This window comes from Malania oleifera, chromosome 5, assembly GCF_029873635.1.
Source record: "Malania oleifera isolate guangnan ecotype guangnan chromosome 5, ASM2987363v1, whole genome shotgun sequence".
Taxonomy (NCBI): domain Eukaryota; kingdom Viridiplantae; phylum Streptophyta; class Magnoliopsida; order Santalales; family Ximeniaceae; genus Malania; species Malania oleifera.
In genome coordinates, this window is record NC_080421.1 from 62,845,715 (window position 1) to 62,856,750 (window position 11,036).

Below are 11,036 nucleotides of genomic sequence, written 5' to 3' on the forward strand. Positions count from 1 at the left end.
AGCGGAAAACATAAGTATCCAAATCATAATCCAAAATACACAATACTAGAGTATTACAGATCCACCATATACATATATGTACACCTTTCCCAAAAATCCCAAAATGTTGAGGAATCTACAACTCAGCCCAAAACTCACCCCAGAACTATGTCAATTCAATCGTCTCCTCTAGCTCTGAGTCGGACTTTTACGTCTTTCTGGGTTACCTGACATGTTATAATGTTGGGGTGAGATACCTCTCAGTAAGGAGAAATATGTTATACTAGTGTGTGGTATATGAGTTTATACACAAATCATAACCTTATATTAAAACTATAAATGAGATATCATGTAAAAGTATATGTACTATAACCCACAACTATGTCATTTAAAATACAGTAATTATGAGTTAATTATTCAATCATACTTCAATCTATAATATATATAATCTATGTTTTTTGTGTATATTGTATGTGTATATAGTTCTGAAAACTTCCCTGGATGACTGTATGTCATGATTTAATCTCTCATGACAAGGTTGTGTAGCCCATAGGCGGGACTAAACACTAGTTGGCCTACCAGTTCTAGTCTAATTGTATTTCTATATATGTATGTAGCACAAAAAGCCTGCTCCACCTAGTCCAGACACCAAGGAGCCCTCTACTCAACCTGTGGCACAATCGACATTCATCACCATACTCTATCTAAGATGTATGGTTGCACTGTCTATATTGTATAACTACGGTACCGTGCTCTGTAAACTGTTCTGTTCCATCAGGGTCTGATACTATATAATAATATTTCCATATAATATCTATTTGTTTTACCATGATTTAGTATCAACTGTATTAACCATGACGCTATAATAATTGTACATCTGTATCATTTGTAATTTTGTATGTCATGGTTCTATGCTTTGTATATCATGGTTTTGTAAAATTCTGTATAATCATGGTTCTGTAAAACACTGAATAATCATGGTATTGTAAAAAAACTGTATATTCATGCCACAGCCAAATAGAACTCATTAAATATAATCTGTGATGCTGTATATTTTTCCCGCTCTAATATGTTCAAAAAATCATATTTTGTAACTCATAATCAAATACTATGCTTTATTGATAAAAATTTAATTGGCATAACAAATTTTCCTTACATGACTTTCTGAGGACCGTTTATTATTTTTCTGTTTCACGCTTGCGGCGTTTGTAATTTCAATGCCCTAAAATTATACACATGTATTTCCCTAGTCAATCAACTGAATTTCCCAGAATTATCATACTCACATTTTTTCCGAACTAGCATATTCCTAGTTTATCTATTGAATATCAACCAAACAAATATTATCATTTTTACCTTATTTCTAGGAAATTACCCGCTGAAACTCTAACTCATGCCTACAACTTTTGCACCATAACCCTGTATTTCACAAAATTTCAATTCCTTAATTCGACCCCATAACTATATTCATATTCACACTGTAGGCCTATACATTCAATAATTTAGATAAACAACCCATAAACACTCAAATTACCTCCTTACCTCAGTTTTGGGATGGTGTCCCAGAACCCCAAACTGAAATTCCGCTCCTCCTACATTGTAGAGATTCTTCCCAAGAACCCCGTGATGGTTCTTGATCATCAATCTGGGCTTTAACGGAGCTAGAATTGAAGTAAATTGGAAGAGGGTTCGTAGGGTTTGGGAGGAGAGAGAAAGAGTGTTTAAATTTCAAATGAGCTCTCGGTTCTTATATATCTTCAGTACTGCTAACAAAAATCGTCACAAGTTTTGTCTAGCTTTTAAAAAATCGTCGCTGGTTTTCTGTTTAACCGACTTGAAATTACTGTTTACCATTTACCCTCCTACGTTAAATCTCAAAATCGTCGCTGATTTTCTTCCTCCTTCAGAAAACTGTCACCGATTTTCTCCTTCTCCAACCAAAATTCCACGTTTCCCATTTTCTTTTATTATTATATTTTTCGGGTCTCTACATTCTCTCCTCCTTTTAAAAATTTCATCCTCAAAATTGCTAGCTATAAATGTACACCATCATTTGAGAAAAAAATCGCTACTTATTTTATTAATTACCCTCACTTATGGCGGAGGAATACTGTGGTTACATATATGGTTTTGAGAGATTACAAAAACTAACCAAAATTCTCCCAAAACTCACTTTACCCTATAAACCAAAACACAATTATACATACATTATCCTGCCTTGTATAAAAATAAAATCAAAATTCTACTTACCTCACCCAAACTGTTACCTTCCTTTTTTGATTAATGTGGATCCCCACTAAATAAATGTGGGTACTTCTACCCTATTTCCTCCTCTAACTCCCACGAGACTTCCTCCACTGCATGATTCCTCCACAAGACTTTTACTAGTGGAATTTTCTTGGTGCACAACTCCTATTCTTTTTTATCTAAAATCTGTACTGGTATTTCTTCATAGTATCTCTAAGCTTTATTTCCTCGTAATTGATCACGTGGGAGGGGTCTAGGACATATTTCCTCAGCATGGAAACATGGAATAAGTCATGAATCCTGGATAGAGCTGGTGGTAAAGCTAGCATGTAGGCGACTGAATCCACTTTCTCAAGTATCTCAAATGGGTCAATAAACCTAGGGCTCAATTTACTTTTCTTCCCAAACCTCATAACTCCTCTCAGGTGCTACTCTAAAAAATACATGGTCTCCCACATCGAATTCCAACTTCTGGCAGCGAGTATCTGCGTATCTTTTTTGTCGATTCTGAGATGCACTAATTTTGTCTTTAATAAGTCGGACTTTATCGTATGTCTGCTACACTAACTCTGGTCCCAAAACTTGCCTTTCACCCATTTCATCCCAATATAGTAGAAAATGACACCTCCTACCATATAATGCCTCGTAAGGCGCCATCCCAATATTGGCCTAGTAGCTATTATTATACGCAAACTCAACCAGCGGCATATACTGTGTCCAACTACCCCCGAAATCCAGCACGCATGCTTGTAACATATCCTCAAGTATCTGGATTGTCCTCTCTTTATACCTATCTGTCTGAAGATGAAATGTCATGCTAAATGCTAACTGAGACCCCAAAACTTCTTGCAAGATCCTCCAAAATCGTGATGTAAATCATGGGTCTCGGTGTGACGACTTGCTTAATTTTCACACATTTTTTTCCTTTAATAATACAAATCAATATAATAAATCTAGCATATCGTGATCAACCTAAACCCGTAGGTACCAGGGATAAAACAGAACACATAACGCAAGCCTAAGTAGCAGGAAACATTAAATCATAATATCATAAACACAAAACCATCTATCTCAATATTAGAGTTACCACATCCATTGTATTTAGGTATATACATCTGAAAAGAAAGACCTAAGGACATTTCCCACAAAATCCAACCGTCCCTACCAAAACTTACCCTTCAGAGAGGGCATATCAACAGTACTAATCAGCGAAACTTTACCCACTCTCCTATCAGGGGCTCCTGAAATGTTTATAAAATTTTGGGGTGAGACACTTCTAAGTAAAGGAAATAAACTAACACTAGTGTGTGGTAACATGAGTATTTCCTTGTTTTATATATAATCATATATAAACATATCAGTATAACTATCTGTATCATATCTAGGAAACATATATTCTCATACCATGGCAGAACATACAGGATTTTTATAAGCATAACTCATCTTATAAAATATAATACAAAAACAACCCTAGTAGGTTAGATGGTTGTTGTCATGTATTACCCCCATATGACTGGGTTGTGTGACCCGAAGGCAAAACCTGACAATGGTTGGCCGACCATTGCTAAGTCAAAAGTATAGTCTGTAAGTCTGATGGGTCTGCTAGACCTGGTCCGTACACCAGGGGCGCTCACACTTCTTAAAACCACATCAACCATCCAACCTCATGCCACTCCGTACAGCAGCGTTAACACAAATATCATGATAAATCATGAACACATAGCAGCAGTACCATGCAAGCGCTAGCCTAGACCAAGCCAACCAGGTTCTAATAACATATAGCATATACTGAAACTGTGATACATGGATATTTCATACCATTAATTATCAAATCAATCATATCATTTTGCATATATACGTATATCATGAAAATTATCGGCCCGTACGCCGGTATTTCATATTTTACCATAGCTCGACCTGTACACCAGTAAATCATATCCATAGCTCGGCCCGTATGCCGGCAAATCATACACATAACTTAGCCCGTACGCCAGCAAACATATCCATAGTTCGGCCCATACGTCGGCAAATCATATCCATAGCTCGGCCTATACGTCGACAAATCATATCCATAGCTCGGTTCGTACGCCGACAAATCATATAAAAATCTTGGCCCATACGCCGGTTTTTCATTATAAAAATCCATATCTTTATCATATTCCCAGAAAACAGTATTTCATTATAAATTTTACTCATGCCACACGAAATAGGTTTCATACATATTTAAACATATCATCTTTTACAGCAGTATTTCCCAATCATAAAGCATATATAAAATATATTTATTTTCCTAAAATCAGATGTTGTAATAACATACATATATTTTCATAAAATAACTAACTTAGTTTATCCCCTTACCTGATTCTTGAAAAGCCCTTAAAATGAGCAGTCCTGCACCAATAGGGTTTCCTGATCAACGCCCTGAAAATAACATACCCCATAACTAAACTTCAGTATTTTTACGTGTACTACGCTTTCTACAACTGTCAAGAAGTCAAATATTGAGTAGAAAGCCTTACCCTGAATTTGGGATGAATTCTGAACTCGACCCACCGATGATCCACTCCAGTAGATATACAAAGAACTTCCCCAGGAGTGTCATGGTGGCTTCGGATCATCAATCGGGCAGCAGACGGACCCAAAAATCGAGAGAGAAGGAAGGAGAACCAAAGAGGAGAGGGAAAACGAGGGTTGTGCGTGAGTTTTCGGCCAAAAATGAAGATTTGGCCTATTTATACATTGGCCTTCGTCAACGAGCCACGTCACCTCGTCGACGAGGTCAATAGGCAATTCGTCGACGAACCCTTTTGAAATTAGAAATAGCTTCCCAAGAGGGGGGGGTGAATTGACTTTTAAAATTCCTTTTAATTTTTTAGAATTCTTAAACTTATTTTATTTCTTTTAATCAATTCGTGACTGATTTGTTTAATTTGTTAAGCACTCAAGAACTTAGTTTCTTTACTTAATTTTTAACCATACAAACATCCAATCATTCAACCAAACCAATCAACTAAAATTATAAAGTAAACAAATAAGTCAATACACAACACTTATGTGATATAACAACTCAAGATGGTTGTTTGTTTATATTTGCCAAATTTGAACCAAGCCCTGTAGTGAATGAGAATTTATGTTTGCTGATGTAAAGCCCTGTATAGATGTATCAAATCACTCTTTCCAAATATTTAGAACTCAAATAAATTCTTGGTAAATTTATCTTTGGGATGTTAACCAAGTAACGTATTCCCGTAAGGTTTCCGCAAGATATGGTGTAACCAACGTACTCCTTTTCGGTTTCTGCAACCCAAATCAAAATTAAACCTTAAGTTTGTTTGATTTCCAAATATTATGTAGTATATATGATTATCAAATAAACTATCCATGCAATTTAAATATGCTGAAAATAAAGAGTAAGGGAAAGAGAGAATGAGACGGAGATTTTTACGAGGTTCGGCTTATACCCAGCCTACGTCCTCGCCCTTGGCAATCCACCCAAGGATTCACTAAACCTGTTCCATTGATGGGTGGAACAAACCTTTACAACCTCCTTGGTTAAGGCTAGAGCCCGCCTTCTCCAAACGATATTTCCTCGTTCGGTCACTCCTTTAAGTTAGAGCCCGCCTCTCTAAGCAATATCCCCTTGCTTAGCCAATAATCCAAACAACCCTTGGAATGTCAAAGAACTGCAAGAAATACAAGATAAGATCTGCGTACAAGTATACTCTCTTAAAGAGTAAGTTAGTACAATTTCAGCACTATATACTTGAATGTAAAATATCAATATGAAATACAATGAAGCTCAAGTGTAGAATTCACCAATATCCTTCTTAGATGAGGATTAGCAGTAGAAATTCAGAGGAGGAAGGATTAGCACTTCAGAATATCTCAGCAAAATAGTTTTGCAATGAGTGAACAAGAGAGCTTTGAAAGAACAAGAGTGCTTTTAGCTTTACAAGCAGATTTTTCAATTTTTGGATGAGTTTTGATTTGCAAAACCATGTATTTATAGGCTTTCAAACTTGTTTCCATGTTGCAAAAGTTTCCTTATAGAGTTTCCCAATTTTTTAGAAAGTTTGGAGCTCAAACAGCTATATTTTAAAATATTAGAATTTAAAAAATTTGCCAATTGAATAGTGTTCAGACATTTGACAGCAGTGACCCCGCTTTAGTGTTTTAGCCATAAATTTTTCTATATAACTCCAAATGAGGTTTTATTGGTGTCTACTGTTTAAAATAATGAGTTTTTTATAGAGAAAAATTCACCTCAATGCAGCTACATAAAAACTGACAGCATTTGGGAAAACTCTTTTTGGTGCTTTTTATTCCAAAAATGATTCTAACCTTTTTTAAAATAATTTTTAACCTTATAAAAATATTTTTCAGGTATTTTAAAAGGTATCTAGGTCTATGAAATTAACCTAAGAGTTTCAAAATATTTCAAACGATATTTTAAACATTAAAGTACTTACATGAGACTTCTAAGATATTAACATTCTAAGTTCTTGAGTCTTCATGCTTTGTCCTTGGATCGAGTCCATCTTTTCTTCAAGCTTCCATATTATTTGAGCTTTCTCACTTTGCCTTTCTTTGGTTCTTTTGACTTTAATATGCCTTGGCTTTCAACAACTTATTCATGTCCTCATATTCTTCAAGGTTTCATATATTATCTTTAAATCCATGCTTTGACTCTTTTAATCTTCATTTGATTCTTGTGAGCACTTTAACCTTACTTTCTCATATATGAGCCCTGAAATATCATTACTCACACAAATATATTTCACTTGTTTGTTAGCATCAAAACAAAATAACAAGATTTTAAGCCTTGTAAGGCCAACACCTTCACTCGTCAAAGAAATTCAGAGATGCCCAAAACCCCCCTCTCGGTATTTTCTCGTTGACGAAGTACACCCTCGTCCACAAGCCCAAACTGCCACGTCGTCGACGAACGCGAAGCTTGCCCCCTTTTAATTTCTTTTTTTTTCTTTTTTTTCTTTTTTAAATATTATAAATTCTCTGGGTCACTACACTAAGTCTAAAACTATGGATACTAGCACAGCATGAGACCGAACTATCTCCCGTATGTATAACTCTGCCAATTTTTTCATAGAGTAGTTGACTTTAATAGGGAGAAAATGAGTAGTCTTCGTTAATCGATTAACGACCACCTAAATAGCATTCTGTCCATGTAGCGCCGCCGGTAAACCTGTGATAAAATCCATAGATATATGGTCCCAATTCCACTCAGGGATGTGGAGTGGCTACAACTGTTCTTCTAGTCTCTGGTGCTCAGCCTTTACCTACCAGCTCATGAAACACTGCTCCACAAACTCTACTATTTCTCTCTTCATACCGCTCCACCAGAAAGATTCTCAGAGGTCCTGATACATTTTAGTGCTTCCTCGATGTACCGTTTAAAGGGATCTGTGCGCCGCCTCTAGAATAGCCCTCATAATCTCAACATCTGCAAGTACGCACAGCCTGGTACAGAACCTCAAAGTTCCATCATATGAAATAATGAACTCCTCCCCCTGCCCATCCTGCACTTTATCTATCAATTCTACCAATTCTGCGTCATTCCTCTGAGCAGCATTAATCCTCCCCTACAAGGTAGGCTATAATACTAGATTGACAATAAATGTCTGGTGATCATTTTCTACTAACTCCACATTGAGCCTCTCCAAGTCCATTCAAATCAGATGCTGAATCTCCACTATTGACAATGTTGCTCCCACTGATTTTCGGCTCAAAGTATCAACCACCACCTTTGCTTTCCTTGGGTGGTAGCTGATAGTGCAATCATAATCTTTAATGAGCTCTAGCCATCTTCTCTGCCTCATACTTAGTTCTTTTTGGGTGAAAAAAATACTTCAAACTCTTATGGTCAGTGAAGATCTTACATCTCCCACCATAAAGATAATGCCTCCAGATCTTTAGAGCATACACCACTACAGCTAACTCTAAATCATGTACCAGGTAGTTCTTTTCATACTCTTTAAGCTGCCGAGAAGCATAAGCAATAACCCTCCCATGTTGCATCAACATACATCTAAGTCCCCTTAATGATGTGTCACTGTATATAACAAATTCATCCTCTCATGATGGGATAGATAACACCGGTGCAAAGACAAGTCGCTGCGTTAACTCCTGGAAGCTCTGCTCACACTCGTTGATCCATTCAAATCTTACATTTTTCCTCGTGAGTCATGTCAGTGGACATGATAATCTGAAGAAGTCATCCACAAAAAGCCTGTAGTACCCTACCAGATCTAAGAAAGTCCTGATCTCCTCTACATTCCCCGGTCATTACCAATTCACTACTGCTTCTATTTTGCTCGATTCTACTGATATACCATCCCCAGAGATCACATGCCCGAGGAAAGTGACTTACCTCAACCAAAATTCACATTTCTTGAATTTAGAGTATAACTTCTTTTCCCTTAACACCTGCAATACCAACCTCAGATGCTCCTCGTGCTCCTCAAAACTCTTCGAGTAGACCAGTACATCATCAATAAATACTACAACAAACTAGTCCAAGTACTGATGGAACACCCGATTCATTAGATCGATAAACACTGTCGATGCATTAGTCAATCTGAATGCCCATACCTGGTTCGAAAAGTTGTCTTCGAAACGTCCTTTGCTTTAACTTTTACCTGGTGATATCCCGACCGCGGATCAATCTTGGAGTAGACTTGGGTCCCTTGGAGTTGATCAAATAAATCATCAATTCTAGGAAGAGGATATTTATTTTTGACTGTTATTTTATTTATCTCTTTACAATCAATGCACATCCTCATATTCTCATATTTCTTCTTCACGAACAAGACAGGTGCTCCCCACAGCGACACGCTAGGCCTGATGAATCTTTTATCCAACAACTCCTGCAACCGGTCTTTCAATTCTTTCAGTTCAACTAAATCCATTCTGTAGGGCGCTTTAGATATCGGTGCTGACCCTAGTAGTAAATCCACGGCAAATTCTATCTCTCCATCTAGTGGTAACACAGGTAATTCTTCCGAAGAAACATTTGGAAAATCTTTGACTATCAAAATATCAACTCGTTCCAATTCTTCCTTTGGCATCTTCTTTATATAAACAACATGCCCCAAGCAACCACCCTGAAGCAGCCTCCTCACTTGAATAGTTGACACTAACTGCGGCGAGGCACGCACGCGTGAACCCACAAATCTGAATTCCTACTCACCAGGGGGTCTAAAAATCACTTCTTTTTTACACCAATCATTGCTAGCGTAATTAGCTGCCAGCCAGTCCATACCCAATATCACATCGAACCCCTGCATGTCTAATACCACGAGATCGGTTGGTAATACTTTCTCCTAAATTCCCACTGGATAGTTTTTAAGTACCCTCCTACACCTCACTGTTGATCCAGTCGGCATGGCTACTAACAAATCAACATCTTACATTTGTGCCTTAACCCCAGATAATTTAGCATATCTTGACGACACAAAAGAATGGGTGGCACCTGAGTCAAACAAAACAACAACTTTATATGGTAAAGTAGTAGGAATAACTGTCACGACGTCTCCGACAGTCTCAGTGTCTCCCGGTGTCAATGCATAAACCCTCGTCGGGGCTGTGTTTCTTTGTTGGATGCCACCCCTGGGTGCCTAATTATGTTTCTGGATCTGTCTAGGGGCTGGTGCACTATTCGGTGGCCAATGACATATGGGGCAAATAGGGTATGTCTGCTCACCCCAGTACCCATGATCTCCCCTTTCCTATCTTTGAGCTCTGCCATATCTATCTCCCTGCCAAAGGCCTCGAGTGGTCCCTACCTAGAATCTTGGAGGCGTGGCCTTTTTCTTTGACTTGAGGTCTCCACATCCCTCTATTCACTCTCCTCTGCTATTGTGGGGTCATCCAATTCGGAGAAATCCTGCACTTTTAGGACTGCCACTTGTTTGTAGATAACCTGCCTCAAGTCCCTTTCAAACATCCTTGCCTTTTTAACCTCATATGGGACGACATAGGGGGCAAAGCATGATGTCTCAATGAACTTTGCCGCATACTGCTTGACCGTGAGATTTCCTTGAGTCAATTTTAGAAATTCTGCTACCTTAGCCTCTTTAACAGCGGCAGGAAAATAATGACCAAAGAAAATTTCTTTAAATCGGCACTAGGTCATAGCCACTGGTACACGTCTCTGCTCCTCCAATAATCTTGTAGTCATCCACCATCTCTCGGTGTCACCTGTCAATTTATAGGTAGCATAGAGAACTCTCTGTTCATCTGTACAGTGGAGCATCGTCAATATTTTCTTAACGAGCTCAAAATTCATACCATTTCCATATATATATATATATATATATATATATATATATATATATATATACTGATAATTATTTTACTCTGATACCCTTGATAAAATCTACTGGAATGCACCTATACAGCGGGAGAACATAAAGTTGTACAATCATTATTACAATACCAGAATTTTGTATTTTTTCGCAAAATATATATACATAGATACACAGCCTTCAACAATAACTACCAAGACTCCTGAAATCTACCCAAAAATGCATCTCCTTGAAAACACTTACCCTATAGACAATGTTGTGTAAATGACCTCTCTATCTCCGAGCCTGATCTGCTCGTCTAGCTGGATCACCTGAAAAATGTTAAGTTACTGGGATGAAACAACTCTCAGTAAGAAGAAATATGCTATTACCAGTGTGTGGCAACTGAGTTTACATAAATAATTTACTGATAAAGGACTGAAACTGAGATAGCCTATAAAATAATATGCAGTATAACTCACACCTATATGGCTTAAAATACATTTG